The sequence below is a fragment of the Juglans microcarpa x Juglans regia genome, chromosome 2S (genome assembly GCF_004785595.1).
Source record: "Juglans microcarpa x Juglans regia isolate MS1-56 chromosome 2S, Jm3101_v1.0, whole genome shotgun sequence".
Taxonomy (NCBI): Eukaryota; Viridiplantae; Streptophyta; class Magnoliopsida; order Fagales; family Juglandaceae; genus Juglans; species Juglans microcarpa x Juglans regia.
Window position 1 is genome coordinate 466,768 of NC_054597.1, and position 16,635 is coordinate 483,402.

General features: G+C 35.1%; 1 pseudogene; it reads left to right on the forward strand.

Moving 5' to 3' along the window:
- The first annotated feature begins 7,235 nt into the window (after positions 1–7,235).
- On the forward strand, positions 7,236–15,960 carry LOC121251913 (annotated as a pseudogene).
- The last annotated feature ends 675 nt before the right edge of the window (positions 15,961–16,635 follow it).

Here is a 16,635-nt window from a genome sequence, read left to right on the forward strand (position 1 = left end):
ATGTGACTTTCCAAATCCTCATTTAATTCCCTACGTTTCAACGATCAAATGAAACATTTATGAACAAACTAAAACAAAACCAATCCAAAGAACCACTGGGTAGTACCATCTTCAGGAATTCAAAACAATCTGCAGACTTTAGCACCCATTTATCAACAAAAATACAGACCCAGTAACATATACGCATAAATACGCGCGCGCAATGCATACAAGTGTGTGCATATAATATAGAGAGAAACCGAGAAGAAGAAAACGATTACCTTGACATCGGCAGTGATCGGTGACGGCGGAAACCGCAGAAGTTGTTCTTCGGGAACTGGCCAACTGGGACGACGGGAGGCCAGTGGTATGCTTCAAAAGTTGTAACTTGTACCATTCGACAAGTGTTTGGAAGGCAGATCCTTTTTCCTCTCGCGATACCCTACTTGTATTTTTTGGTGCAATTTGTAATCACGAACGCATTATTCAAAACTCCAAAAAGGGAAAAAGAAAGAAAGAGAGTCGAGCATATCAATCAAGATATAAGCATGTTTATCTGTCTCCGATCCTGATCGCTAAAACGGGACGTGCTTTAACCAGACTGCTGAAACTTGCATTTTGGGCTTACCTTGCCTATTTCTTAGGCATATTAACTTTATGGATAGCCCAAAAGATTTTCAAAAATCTGAAACCTTTACAATAAAGTAATAAATAAAGACTTGAACTGTTGAGCACCAAAACTCGCAATAGCTCAGGCTTTTCAACGTTTCCAAACGCGTCGAATTCTTAAGCCTTTTACAGTATTTTCATGGTTGTTATATTCTCCTTTCCGCTTGGAAATTCAGCACCGAAACACGACTTCAATTCATATATAACAAAAGCAACATGACAGAAATTCTATTCTCCATTTCAATTTTATATCCACTTGCAAATATTTTACTTTATTGCCTAAAAAATTAAGAAAAAATAAAAAATAGAAAAGCTACTTTCAAATCAGTTCATTATCACACCAAAAAAAATAATTGATGTAAAACCTCTCACATCAATAGCTTAAAAAATTATTTATATTTTAACCTTTTTATAACTATAATAAATTACAATATTGATATCCTTACAAAAAAAAACATGAAACTGGATTAGCACCCAATTTAGTTACTATTACAACGATGGACCCTTACAAGACAAACCCGTTCAGCTTATGGCCCAGCTTAGGGTCACACAACTTCTGATTAGTCGGGTCTAGAATGCGCCTATTACTACCTACTTTACGGCCATGAAACCCAATGGGTTGAGTCCAAAACCATCCATCGTTTCTCTTTATTTTTTATTTTCTACTCATTTATTTTATTTCCGCTGCTTTAAAATAAAAAATAATTATTTAAAGAATATTTGCAGCTAGTCCCTTGCAGACTTCTATTAAAGCCATTCCTTACAAACTCCTTTTCTATTGGAAATGAGGATATCTATAAAAAAAAAAAAAAAAAAAAAGTTTATGCAAGTTTCGAATCCGCAAGTTTTATATGTCTTTTAAAAAAAAACTATTAAAAACTTAGGCCTAGTTTGTTTTCAAGAAACATCTCATCTCATCTCACTTCATTATTATAATTTTTTCAAATCTCTACATAAAATAAAATAAACAATTCAACTTTTTCAAATCTCAAAATAAAAATAATATTAAAAAATATATTCTAATAATATTTTATTCAATTTTTTAATTTTAATTTTATCTCATCTCATCTCATCTTATCTCATCTTTAAAAACAAACAAGTCCTTAATACGATGGGTGTTTTTCAAAGGATTTGCACAGAATTTACACCCTCTGAATCCGCATCTATCATTATTAATTGTAAAATCAGCATGTACACTTCGGTCATCTTTGAAAATACAACTGGTTTCAGATATTCTCGTATTATTTTATTGTTATTCGCAAACGTACAATTCACAAATAATCTAAAATACTCACCAATTTTCTCTTAAATAAATTTGGTTGTTACTGAAACCGCTACTAATGAATAATGTCAGTTATAGTACTAGCCCTACATTAATTTTGTTCCCTGCTTAAACGGACTTGCAAAGCATATATATATATATATATATATATATATATATATATATATATATATATCATGTGTGATATTTACTATTATTGCTTTCTCGACCGGTTTTAATTTTTTTATTTTCCTTTTCATGAGGTTCTTACAAATGTTTCTGTACTTATGGGGGTTCCATAATCTAGTAAAATACTAATTAATTTATATAGTTGGTAGTTAATTATATAAGAAAGGTCGTCATAATAAAAAATTGTGTGATGTAAGGAGATTTTCCCTCCCAAGACCCGAGTAACAAGCCCATGAGGGACTTCGGGGAAGGGGGGCTCAACTTGGCCCAATAACCCTCCTCTAAAAAAAGTTATTGGACTTCTGTAGAGTACTCAACCTATAAGCAAAATCATCCCGTGAAACAACTCTCATACAAAAAAAAACAAACGATGAGGACAAATTAGGCCACCAGTTTTTCTCCATCAAGAAAATTTTGAGACCAAGATATTCTCATTTCTTGAATGTGAAATTAGGCCACCAATTTTTTTGCTATACTCAGGCAGGGGTAGAGATTAGCGAAAATATTTTTCATTGAATGCTTATTTTCGAGGTAAAAGAAGTAAAGAACCTCAAAATGTATGTGTTGAAAAATATTTGGAATAATAAATGATTTATGTGCAAGCGCTTTGTAAACTATAAAATATATAAAATAACAAGAAAAAATTAGAAAGAAAAAATTCGGTGTTGAGGCACGTTCTAATGGACGTTTTCATTAGAGTACAGTTCGCCACCTCCAAATTTAAACATGCACTAACCTTCTTGACAGTCTACTTCCAAGATATAACAATGTCGATTCCCGTCAATCTCCTTATCGGTACACATAAAATGAGATTCTCGAACCCGATATAAAATAGTCAAAACTCAAAGAAAGAGAGAAAAAATAAAGACAAAGTATTTCTCTAATTTTGAATATAATTTTGAGTGAGAAAATTTATGGGTGGGATTCCCTATTCACAACTAGAATAAAATGACATTTGTGAAAAGTCACAACTTATATAAATGAAATAGTACTTTTTAACAACATATGAATGAAATGATACTTGTGAAAAGTCACAACTTATATAAATGAAATGGTATTTGTGAAAAATCACAACTAAAAGGAATGAGCACTTGTGAGAAGTCACAACTTCTTGAATATTATATAATACATTGAAAAGGTTTTTAATTCACCAAATGACACATCCCTTTCTTTGGTTGGTAAGTGGTTAAGGCTCCTATCCCAAGAGACATGTGTTGGTTCAAGTCACCATGACACATATTCATTTAAATCTAGACAACCGAACCGATACATTGAACAATTGTAATGATTTATATTATTTTTTACTTAACATTAAATATTTTAATCATTTTTAAGTTTAAAAACCAATAATCCCACACATAATTAAAATATTTTAAAAGAAAGAATAGAACAAACTTTTATTTGGTCTAGTACTATGCATCAATACAGGTAGCTTGCGGCTTTGAACGTCTACCTAGTATTAGCGTATTTGGTTTCCTATTTATAGAGAATGAAATGACATTTGTAAAAAGTCACAACTAGAATGAAATAACACTTGTGAAAAGTTACGACTTATATAAATGAAATGATACTTATTAAAAGTTACAACATTTGGATGAAATGATATTTGTGAAAAGTCGCAATTTATATAAATGAAAGTGTATTTGTGAAAAGTCATAACTAAAATGAATGAGCACTTGTGAGAAGTCACGACCAATGTTTTGAATACGTACCGGTTAAGGCACTGGAACGAAATATTTCGGTACCGGTACCGTTTCGGGATAGCGTTTCGGGATAACATTTCGGGATAATCGATCTATAAATAAATTATATATATAAATATATAAAAAAATTATATTCTAAAATAATAGTCTATATATAAATAAATTATATACAAATACATATATATATAAATTATAAATAGCATAGTCTGAATTGAGGGTTAAAAAATAAGCTTGTAGTTTGAAAAAATGAAAAAAAAAAAAAAAACACAGGCCGAAATATCGGCCGGTATCGGCCGAAATATAGGCCGGTACAGGCCGAAATTTAGGCCGGTATGATCGGCCGGTATTTTGGCCGGTACGAAATTTAAAACTTTGGTCACAACTTCTCAAATATTAGAGAATACATTGAAAATGTTTATAATTCATCAAATGACATAACCCTTTATTTGGTCGACAAGTGGTTAAGGTTCTTATCCCTAAGAGACATGTATTGGTTCAAGTCACCATAACACCTATTTATTTAAATCTAGACAACCGAACCAATACATTAAACAATGGTAATGGTTCACATTATTTTTTACTTAAACCAACAATCTCCCACCTGATTAGAATATTTTAAAAGATAGAATAGAATAAACTTTTCTTTGGACTAGTAATATGCATCAATAGAGGTAGCTTGCAGTTTTGAATGTCTACCTAGTGTTAGCATATGTGGTTCCCTATTTATAGAGAATGAAATAACACTTATGAAAAGTCACGACTTATATAAATCAAATAATACTTGTTAAAAGTCACAACATATGGATGGAATGGTACTTATGAAAAGTCACAACTTATATAAATGAAAGTATATTTGTGAAAAGTCACAATTAAAATGAATGAGCACTTGTGAAAAGTCACAACTTCTTAAATATTAGAGAATACATTAAAAATATTTATAATTCATCAAATGACAATCATTTATTTGGTTGGCAAGTGGTTAAGGCTCATATCCTCAAGAGGTATGCAATGGTTCAAGTCACTATGAGACATATTCATTTAAATCTAGACAACCAAATCGATACATTGAACAATATTGGTATTGATTCACATTATTTTTTACTTAACACTAAATATTTTAATCATTTTTAAGTATAAAAACCAACGGCACGTACTTATCTTGCGCTTGCTTTAGGCCATATATGCGTACACAGTGGCAACGGCCATGCCCTAGCCCTAAAACAGTGTTGATAACACAGTTGGTCCAGTAGATATTCTATAATGTAGCTGGATTCCATGAGTTCTATATATACATATATATATATATATATATATATATATATAACTAATTATGTTCTTTTTACTCGTTGAACACGTTTCCAGCGTGGTTATGAGCAAATGAAAATAGATTTGTGTCTAGGTTTTGCCAGTTTGCCAATTGATGTTTGCGTAGAAGAGTATTGGATCTTGGAATTGAGCGGAAACACAGGCAAATATCATGGAGGTATTCATAACTGAATGGCATGCGGCTGATCTCAGAGCAGAATGAACTTTTTCACTTTTTGCACTTTTGAAGAACAGTGGATTTTTCACTCTGCACTTTTATGGAGGAAATGATAAGAGAGAACAAGGTTCAACCATGAAAAGTGTAGATATTCTTGCTGGTAATTGTTGGGTAGCTCCAGATCAGCTTGATGGGCAAGCCTACCTCAAGAGCACCAACACGATCCCCGGGGTCCTCAGGACATGATCCATTTCTGCTTTGTAATTGGTTTGGCATCAGTGCTTTTCCTTTCCTTTTAGAAAGATTTCTTACTCCATGCCAACAGAGATGAACTTTCATATATTCTTCGTGATGGCCTCCAGCCCCATTGATCGACCAGATGCACAGAGTCAATACTAAAACAGGTGGTGTAATGAATTTTACTTGGGCAAAAAGTGCAAGGGCTTCGTGCTGCTGACACTCTTCCTGATGCAGACAGGAAGAGAAAGAAACAGATGCATGCATGCAATGTCTGCCTTGGGCTCTCGAGGAAGCAATCGCTCATGTGTATCTATCGCCGAGATACTCTCCGGCGGCCCAGTGCTTGACTTATTTAAAGCTCAACCTGCTGCTTTAAGAACATTTGGAGGAGGAGCTGCTCATTTATAGACATTGGGCCTTCCTGGCCGATTAACTTGTGTCCTTAACCATTCACTAGAAAAAACAACAAAAAACACCCCACCATTCAGCATATATATTGAAAATAAGAATCTTGATTCCCAAAACCATTTGACATCATTTCGTTTACAGCATCCACAGAGGATGAAAATAAGATTTGGATAAGTAATGAGCATAAAATGAAAAATAGTCAGACAATAGATCATATAATATTTATTATTAGAGTAATGTTATATACACTCGTAAAAGTGTGCAAGTACTTTGAAAAAAAGTAGAGTCTATTATTTAAAAAAATTAATTTTTTTTTTCATTTGGATCTGTTATTTACTCTTTTTTTCAAAACAATTGTGCGATATTTACGCACTCGACGACTGCAAATATCATTTCTCTCATTATTATCTGTATAAGTTTTTCTAAAAAAAATATTAAATATTAAATTTTGTATAACATATTTTACAGAAAATAATAAGATTACTACCCTCTTACTACTCATTTACTACTCTTTTTATATTTGATTTTTTTTTTAATTTTTTATTTTACTTAATAGTTAAGGAAGTGACTATTAATAAGCTTATATATTTTTTTAATTTTTTTTAATGATTAAAGATGTTAAAAAAATACTTAAAATAAAATAATAAAAAAATAAAAATACTATAAATAATAAATAGGTAGCATAGAAAATAAACCTATCACTACTCATATTTTACATGTTTTTCTCTATTTTCTTTATATCTTAAAATTCAGATAAAAAATTTGATCCTTTAAACAATATTACGAAGTTGAGGAAGATATGGCATGTGACAATTTAATAGGCTGGGGCGAGCTGCTTGAGCCCGGAAGTAGCCAGCTCGATTTGAGGATTTCTTAACTCACATCAACTAATCTCAATTTATTATTATAATTTTTTAAAATTTTAATATAAAATATAATAAATAATTTAATTTTTTTAAATTTTAAAATAATAATAATATTTTAACAATATTTTTTCATTTCAATTCAATTTAATTCAAATCAATACACACTTTTTTCTATCCTTCTCTCTCGGATGACACGCTCGCTTGCAGCGTCTGCGTCTACTTACTTACAACTCTCTCTCTCTCTCTCCATTTGAAAACGTAATCCGTACTCTGACAAGGACGACTGCAAGGATGGTGGCACATGCCATGCCTCTTGTCATTTCACTTACCCAAATGGACGGTCACAGATTCTCCTCTTGTACGGATCCCCCTACGGCTCCGATTTCACTTCCCTCTAAACTCCCCCCTACTGGGACAGGCTCCGAATCTCCCTCTTTTTTTTATTTTCTCTCTCAGCGCTCCAGCTTGTTCCGGACACCCCCCCCCCCCCCCCCCCCCGGCCGGCCCTTACAAGACAGTGAAAGTATCTCGTCTTTCCTTTTCTCTCTCTCCAATGCCACCTGAGTTCCTTTCGATTTCACCCCGAGTTTAAAAAAATCCTCTGTTTCTCTATAATCTCAATCGATAGCGATAGGGCCTACTGTTCAACGGTCCGTCACTTCCTCCCAAGCTCCTCTCTCTCTTTTCTCTCTCATGGCTACGATCTCGAACGACGCGCTCTGTTCATTTATGGATAGTGGAGTCGACGCGGATCCTTTCCATTTGGGGTTTCACCTTGCGTGATTTTACTGGAAGTGCCTCCTCTCCTGTCTGTGAAGTCTTTTTAGCTACTGTTCAAAGATCGTCATCTGCGAGCAATGGCCTGAATTAGGTAATAGAGCTGGAGAACAATGGCTTGAGCTTGCATAGTCAGGCTTCTTCTTGTACTTCATAGCTTTATATTTCCTTTTTTTCCCTAAAATTTATTTATGGTAGGCATGTCCATGAGTGAGGGTTAGGGTTGTATCAATATCTCTATAATTAGAAACAATACCCCTCCAAAAAAGAAGAAGAAGAAAAGCGACAAAGGAAAAGGTCGATATGAAGCTTTCAACATCGGGATTGAGTCAGCTGGATGACGAAGGTATCTAGCTCATATCCTTCTTCTTCTTCTTTACATTTTTAATATCTAAATATTTTATTTCTACGTCATTTTCATGTTCCTATTTTTAGTACTGGCTTTCTTTTGCCGCTGTTCTCTTGCCCGTAAAAACAGGACTACTAATTAATCTTTTCTTTTCTATAATTGGAGGGGAAGGGGGAGGGGAGAAGAAATGCTTAAATTCGGAGCTGTGGCATGCATGTGCTGGACCGCTGGTGTCGCTACCGACGCCGGGGACTCGTGTCGTCTACTTTCCTCAGGGTCATAGCGAGCAGGTTTCTTCTCTTTATTATTTGCTCCCCCTACTCTCTTTTAGTGTTTTCCTTTTTAATTAAACATATTAAATTCCATTTTTAAGCATCGGCTTCTTTTGCCCATTAAAAAAATAAAAAGGAAAGGCTGCCTTTTATTTCCGAGCCTACTTTAGAAAGACTGTCATTGTAATTATGGTGTTACAGATTTTCAAAAGTTCGTTACTTAAATCAATTTGTTTTTACGAATTGCAGATATAATCTAGAGTAGACATAGTGATTTGGAGTAAAACGAAACGTTAAGTGAAGTTGTAATTGTCGTTGGTATTGCAGGTTGCTGCCACTACTAACAAAGAAGTTGATGGACACATTCCCAATTACCCGAGCTTGCTGCCCCAGTTGATTTGTCAGCTCCACAATGTCACGATGCATGTGTGTTCTCTTCCTTTTCTTATTGTCTGTAAAATTACAGCAATTGAGCTATATCTGTAACTCCTTAAAAAATAAAAAATAGGAAACCAAATTGGAATTTTAAGTCACCGGTAGATTGTTTGTGGAATTTCAGGCAGATGTGGAAACGGATGAAGTATATGCGCAAGTGACATTACAGCCTTTGACTCTGGTATTCCGGACTTTGTTTCTATTCGCTCTCTTTCTTTTCTTTTCTTTTCTTTTTTTGTTTTTGATAATAATAGTGTATTGCAAAGTCTTCTGCATGGAATTGCAAAGTTACTTTCTCGATGGTGCACGTAGGAAGAGCAAAAGGATACGTTCCTACCTCTGGAATTGGGGATTCCAAGCAAGCAGCCCACCAATTACTTTTGCAAGACATTGACAGCGAGTGACACTAGTACCCATGGAGGGTTCTCTGTTCCTCGTCGTGCTGCTGAGAAAGTTTTCCCTCCATTGGTAGTGTCCATTACTTCCTTTTAAAAAGAATTACAAAAAAAAAAAAAAAAAAAAAAAAAAAGAAGAAAAGAAATTCTAAGTGGGATGTGTTGTATCTTCTTTCTTTTGGTCCTGCAGGATTTCTCACAACAGCCACCGGCTCAGGAACTTATTGCAAGGGATCTACATGATGTTGAGTGGAAGTTTAGGCATATTTTTCGAGGTAGATTTTGAATATTGTTCATCTGTGGTACTTATCAGAAAACCAAGGAAAAAGATATATTCATTGATGGATTTGGACTTTAATCTGTATAATTAATTCTGCCTGGAGTGGAGAGAAACTATTCATTGATGTTTAGCTGCTGTTTAAGATAATATAGAAAATTGCCATGCCGTAAATTCACACTTTTACTGTTGGAAATTATAATGTTTACAATTGGCCAAACAAAGAAAGCAATAAGATGGTTAATCTTCCATCTTTCTGTAGCTTTTCTATCTATTGATGATGAATGGTAGAACTACTTGTTTAGCCCTTCTACTAATTTTCCAGAAGCATGCTTTTCACGACTTCTCAAAATTTAGTTTTGGTAGCCCTTTAGAATTTAATTCCACTAATTTTGCCTTGAATGCTCCAGTTTTGCTCGTATCTTCAAGATGATGTTATACTAAGGTGTAGCGAGTTGTGAAATAGTGCCCCTAAAATCAGCATTGGAAACATTAGTGTGATAACTGATAGCGAAGATCTAAGAGATTAAGGATTACATTCTGGTGAGATCATCTCTATAACATCTGAACCTATGGAAGGGGAATCTATCAAAAAATATTTTTTCACTATGTTGTGACTTGTGAGGGTGTGTTTCTTAAGCTATTTGAAAATAGAACACATGAGATGTAATGTGTAGAATGTTAGGTTACCCATGGGTTGGCCAAATTTGGTTTCTGCTGTTGCTACTTTTTTTTTTTTTTCTCTATTTGGTATGAGATTAAATTAGGATAGTTATTGGATTTTCTATCATCAGAATGCTCTAAGTGGCTTAGTGCACTTGTTGTAAATATGCTGTTGGTCTGTTAAATTGTGTAACGTGTGAGTTTCTGAACTAGCCAACACCTTTTAGCTTGCTTATATTGCAGGACAGCCTAAACGGCATCTTCTTACTACTGGATGGAGTGTGTTTGTTAGTGCCAAAAGACTTGTTGCAGGGACTCTGTTCTCTTTATCTGGTAAATATTTCCTTTATTTCATTCCTGCATTGATTTGTCTTTGGTACGTATGAATTCTGAGTTTTTTTCATTGATCACTATTACTAGGAATGAAAAGAATCAGCTGCTTTTGGGAATACGCCGTGCCACCCGACCACAAACAGTGACACCATCATCTGTTTTGTCAAGTGATAGCATGCACATCGGACTCCTAGCTGCTGCTGCTCATGCGGCTTCAACTAATAGCTGTTTTACTGTTTTCTATAACCCGAGGTGGCACCCAGTTTTTAAAGTTTGTTCTTTATGTATTTTTAGTTTATTCTGTAATGCACATTTGGCCTTTTTTTTTTTTCTATAATTTACAGGGCTAGTCCATCTGAATTTGTCATACCCCTTTCAAAGTATGTTAAAGCTGTATTTCACACACGTGTATCAGTTGGGATGCGTTTCCGGATGCTTTTTGAGACTGAAGAGTCAAGTGTTAGAAGGTAATATTGTTCACAATGTGTTTCATTGTCTTCATGCGGTTATGATTCTTCTGTCATGTTGATAAGTTTCTTGCATTTTCTTGTGCTAGAACCTTTCATATCTGGTTTGGCCATTGATGAGTTTCTTATTTGTGGTGGCATTCTGTCAAATGAGTATCGTTTTTGGTTATGGCTTGAATTAAGAGGAACTAAAACTAGTCATGATGTGGATGCGGTATTTCCATGAAACATTACCTAGGTTCAAGTGGTACGTGTATATCCATCACCATTTAGGCAAGGTATTTGTGTTGACTGGGTAGCCAGAAGAGTTGTTCTAGTGACAATCACTTCATTTGTGATTAGATTCACTTACCTGATTCACATCTCTTTAATTTGAAATATTGCAAAAGATGGAAAGCAGAGCCACTTGTATGAGAACAATGTGGTTTTTTGTAAGACCACTTAAATTTTGCCTCAGTGGCTGGTGAAACTGTGTTGATCCCCTTGTTTAGTGAAGAAGTAACAGTATATTCTTTAAAATCATCATACAAGTTTGAAAACTGTAGCTGTAAATTTACACCCCCCGTGGGACCCGAAAAAAAAAAAACTGAAAATAAGTTGAAAGGAGCAGGTAGGATAGATTGCTTCTAGTAATATTAGATGTACCTCTGTTCAAATGTATAAGGCTTTTTTTTACCCAGGTATATGGGCACGATAACTGGAATAAGTGAACTGGATCCTGTTCGTTGGCCAAAATCTCATTGGAGATCTGTTAAGGTAATGGAGCCTTTATCGTGGCATGTATGTATTTACCGTTGCCCGCCATACCTTTCCTTTGTATATATTACTATGCTGCATTCTTCTCTGTGCTTATGGAGGGAAAGAGTTTTTATACTTCTGTGTCTACTGTTAGGGAATTAGTTTCTTATAAAGAAAAAAGTATGTTGGTATAGAAATATATCAGTGTATAAATCCAGTGTTGTCGCCAACATTAATTGACCATGCTTGTTCCATTTTTTTTTTTTTTTTTTTTTTTTGCAAAAATCACACTTTTACAACCCCCCCCCCCCCCCCCCCCCCCCCCCAAGTTTCACTCTAAAACAAGTTGTCATATTTTGTCTTTTAATAAAAGTGTCATTTTGACCCAAAATTAGGAAATTAGTTTCTTATAAAGAAAAAGTATGTTGGTATAGAAATATATCAGTGTATAAATCCAGTGTTGTCGCCAACATTAATTGACCATGCTTGTTCCATTTTTTTTTTTTTTTTTTTGCAAAAATCACACTTTTACAACCCCCCCCCCCCCCCCCCCCCCCCCCCCCAAAGTTTCACTCTAAAACAAGTTGTCATATTTTGTCTTTTAATAAAAGTGTCATTTTGACCCAAAAAGAAAAGTTGCAGACTTGCAGTTTGCCCCTTTGCTCAGATCTGACTATTTAGATAGATGAAAAAATAAGTGACATAACACGATTTTAATGGTTGGATCTTAAAGGAGGGGGAAAATTGCAAAAAGAATGGTAGTTTGGGGGCTAAAGTGGCAACTTTGGTAGCTTGTTGGTCATATTGCAAAAAGGAGTGGTAGTTTGAGGGGACAGGTATAATTTTGTTTCTTAATCAATATTGTAAACTATGCCATAATTCCACTTTCACTCGATTTTTGGTGAACTCTAGGCTTTAGTTTCTAGAAATTGAGGTGAACTTATCTAAAGTACCTTTGTTGTTTTCCATAATTCCACTTGTAGGTCGTCCAGCTTATAACAGTCAGCCATACATATTCTTTTCCGCCATTTTATCTTATCTAAAGTACCTTTGTTGTTTCCCTATTTAACATATTTGTCTTCACCACTTCTACGCATGCTATTTTAGACCTTGCTAATCTCCTTTCAGGCAATCAACTGAAGTAAATTACTCTCTTTCAACAGTATATTACTTGTTATCTATTGAGCATGGCCAGACTATCGTAAGCAACTTTCTCATTCCATGAACATGTTGTGTCTTAACAGTCCACCATCCCACTACAGCATAGCTGATTTTATTGCTGTCATGTAGAATTCATCCTCCAATTTAATGGGTATTCTATGGTCACCCAAAACTTGTCATGCACTTCTCTAATTCCAGCCCATCTTGTTTTTGTTCTATGACCATATCTTTCTCCATATCCCAATCGTTATGAATTATTACTCATCCAAGATGCTGAAATTTGTTGCTCTTTGGTATATCTTGGTCATAAAATCTTACTGTCCCCCTATCCTTATTTTCATATTTACTAAACTTGCACTCCATATACACAGTTTTGGTAACCTAAAACCATTAGAATTCGAATTCGAAGTATCCCCCAAACTTCCATTTTGGAGTAAAGTCTCACTCTGGCCTGATCACTTGATATCATATGGATAGGGCATATACCACGGTATCTCATCTCGAATTGATCTAAGTGAATTCCACTCCAACTTGAATAGCACAAGTGCTTTCGCCCGTCATTTGATGCAACTTTCTGAGATTTTATTTATTTATTCATCTTTCATCCTTCATGTATAGGTTGGTTGGGACGAGTCAACAGCCGGTGAGAGGCAGCCAAGGGTATCTTTGTGGGATATTGAACCTTTAACAACTTTCCCCATGTATCCATCAATGTTTCCCCTCAGACTGAAACGCCCCTGGCATCCTGGGGTCTCATCTTTGCTTGGTATTTATCATTTTTAATATCAACTTCATGACTTTCTCGATTGATTTTCCGTTCTTTCTATATTCTATTTCCTTTTGGATTTGAATCCTGTAAAACTTTTTTGTTTAGTTGTTTGATATGCCAACTCTAAGCAACTGAGTTTGAGGTGAACAAAAATACTTCTCTTGCCAAAGCAGCCCAAGTTATTGTATTTAGTATGTGTAGGCTTATATTTGTGGTTTCACCTACCTCTATTTTTTTAATCTCAATTTAGTAATGTTGTGATACATTGTACAACTGCTTGTTTTGTGTGCTTTCTTGTAACAATGGTAACCTCTAGCATAATTACCATGGATTTATTATTGTTGTTATTTTTTATTTTTATCATTATTATTATTTCACTATGATTTTTACAGATAGCAGGGATGGAGCTAATGGGATTATGTGGTTAAGGGGGGTAACGGGAGAGCATCATGGTCTTAACTCCCTTAATTTTCAAGGCGTTGGCTTATTACCCTGGATGCAGCAGAGACTGGACCCAACATTGCTTGGAAATGATCTTAATCAGCAGTACCAAGCTATGTTGGCTGCTGGTATGCAGAACCTAGGAAGTGGAGATCTCCTGAGACAACAAACTATGCAATCTCAGCAGCAGCCCTTTCAGCATCTTCAACAGCGTGAGATCCATACTTCACTCTTGCAGCAGCAGCAGCAGCAGCAACACCAACAACAAGAAGCAATTAACCAAGTAGTACCTCATAATGTCCTGCAGGTACAAACCCAGGGTTTAACAGAGAACATACCTCCACCCCTTTTAGGGCAACCGCTGAACAATCAACAAGAGGAACAGGCACGGCAACACCAACATACTTTTCAGAATGCACTTAATTTTCGTAGTGATCAGCTGCATCAGAGAATTCAGACAAATGTGCCTTCATCTTTTGCAAAAACAGACTTCATGGATCCAAGCACAAAGTTCTCAGCATCTGTTGCTCCTAGACAGATTATGGCCAGTTCCTTTTGTCCTGAAGGGAGTAGCAATTTATTGAACTTCTCCAGAGTTGGTCAGTCAATGCTGGCTGAGCAGTTACCCCAACAATCCTGGGCTTCTAAGTACACGCATTCACATGTCACTGATTTTGCCCACTCAATGTCTTGCACACCATATCCTGGGAAAGATGCTACTGAAGAGCCAGAGAATTGTATTTCTGATTCCCATAATCCTGCACCTTTTGGTGTTAATCTCGATTCATCTGGGCTTCTACTCCCTGTCACCATGCCTATTTTTGCTACTTCAGTTGATGCTGACGTGTCCTCAATGCCATTAACAAATTCTGGATTTCAGAATTCTCTGTATGGTTCTGTGCAAGACTCATCTGAGTTATTTCAGAGCTCAGGGCAAGACCCACCAATCCCTTCTCGGACTTTTGTCAAGGTATGAGGCTATGAGCTGCAAGTGATTTGAGTCTTTCAATTTATTCAACTGTTGCTTGTTTCGTACAATTCAGAGTCTCGGCCATATGATGCTCTCTTGTGTTTAGGTTTATAAATCAGGGTCGGTTGGGCGCTCACTAGACATCTCCCGGTTCAGCAGCTATAACGAGCTGCGGGAGGAGCTGGCTCAGATGTTTGGAATTGGGGGAGGTTAGAAGAATCCCTTAGATCAGGCTGGCAGCTTGTATTTGTTGACAGGGAGAATGACGTGCTTCTCCTTGGAGACGGCCCATGGGAGTAAGTTTTTTTTTTTTTGAAAATAGGAGTAATTACTTGCCACAGTAGCATATGGCACATTGATTATACATTTTCTGGAGTCTCTCAATCTTTTGTTTTAGGCTTTATCAATCAAAGTGCTTGGCAAACGGTTTCGTGTTATGTTGGGTGCTTCTACAGAAGCCCCTTCTCCCCGTTTATCCTTTTTGTCTTGAGTCATGTTGGATGAGCTTACCAAATTTTTTGAAGGACAGAAGGGTGGTTTGAAGATAAGCGATCACTCAGCTATATTTACTTAATAAATATTCTCTCTTTTGACTTTTTTATTTTTCGGTTCACCTTTTGGTCTATATATGTCTACATAGGAATGCTTATATTATAATATAAGTGAAACAGGAGCACTTTGCAGTAGTGACTACGGATGATGCACTTGTGCAGGGCGTTTGTGAATAATGTTTGGTATATAAAGATACTTTCACCCGAGGATATCCATACAATGTGAGAGCGAGCAGGCCCACATGTATCTCCAAGGCTAAATAATGGTGGCGGTGAAGCTCAAGAGAGAACTTGTTTCCGGGGTACCATCTTCTGACATTCTCGAGTACTGAGGTGGAGAGAAGCATTCGATACACTCCCCATCACACGGACATTGCACCAATTTTAATCCAATGGATCGCCTACTTATGTTGCCTCTAAAGAGGCCCTTCCTTTAATTTGTCTCAAAATGTACTGTAGTACTGTACAATAAAGTACTGCCCTCATCAGACTATGCTCGTGGTACTGTTATTGTAAAAACTCTGCTGCATTTCTTTTATGGATTTTAAACGCAGATATCCTCAAGTATTCTATGCGCAAAATAATCTCTCTGCTCAGAGACATTCGATGCGCAAAATATTTTTTAAGTTTAGATTCGATGCTCAAATTTAATTCGTTCACGTTGTTCATGAGTTAAATGATCATAAATTTAAAATAATTTTGAAGGTGACAAATGCTTTACTCCTTTTATCTATGACAATTCTACTTTTATTTATGCTTAATTTAAATTAGAAATCGATAAACTTGACACGCGTTCATATAAGACAATTCAACCCGAGAACATATTCTTGAAAATAGAATCTTTAAAAGTTTTAAATTTCTAATTTTTCAGTGCATTTTCATTAATTTTATCAAAATTATTTCTAAAATTTGATAAAAAGTACATAATTTCTATAAATCTAAAATTTTTTTAGTCATAATTTCGTATTGAATTAGCCATTAAATTCATCAAAATAATAATATAATATTATTTTTTTAATAAAAATATTTTTATTTTTTTCATATTTTATAATTATTAATTAATAATTTAATTTGATTCTTACATTATTATTACAAAAGGTTGAAGATTAAATGTGAATAAAAAAAATATTTGAAGATTAAAAATAAATAAAAAATAGATTTAATAAATGAATAGTAAACCTTCAAATTTGAAGAAACCTATAGAGTTACTGTACCTAATCCAATGCAGCTCTATTTTGA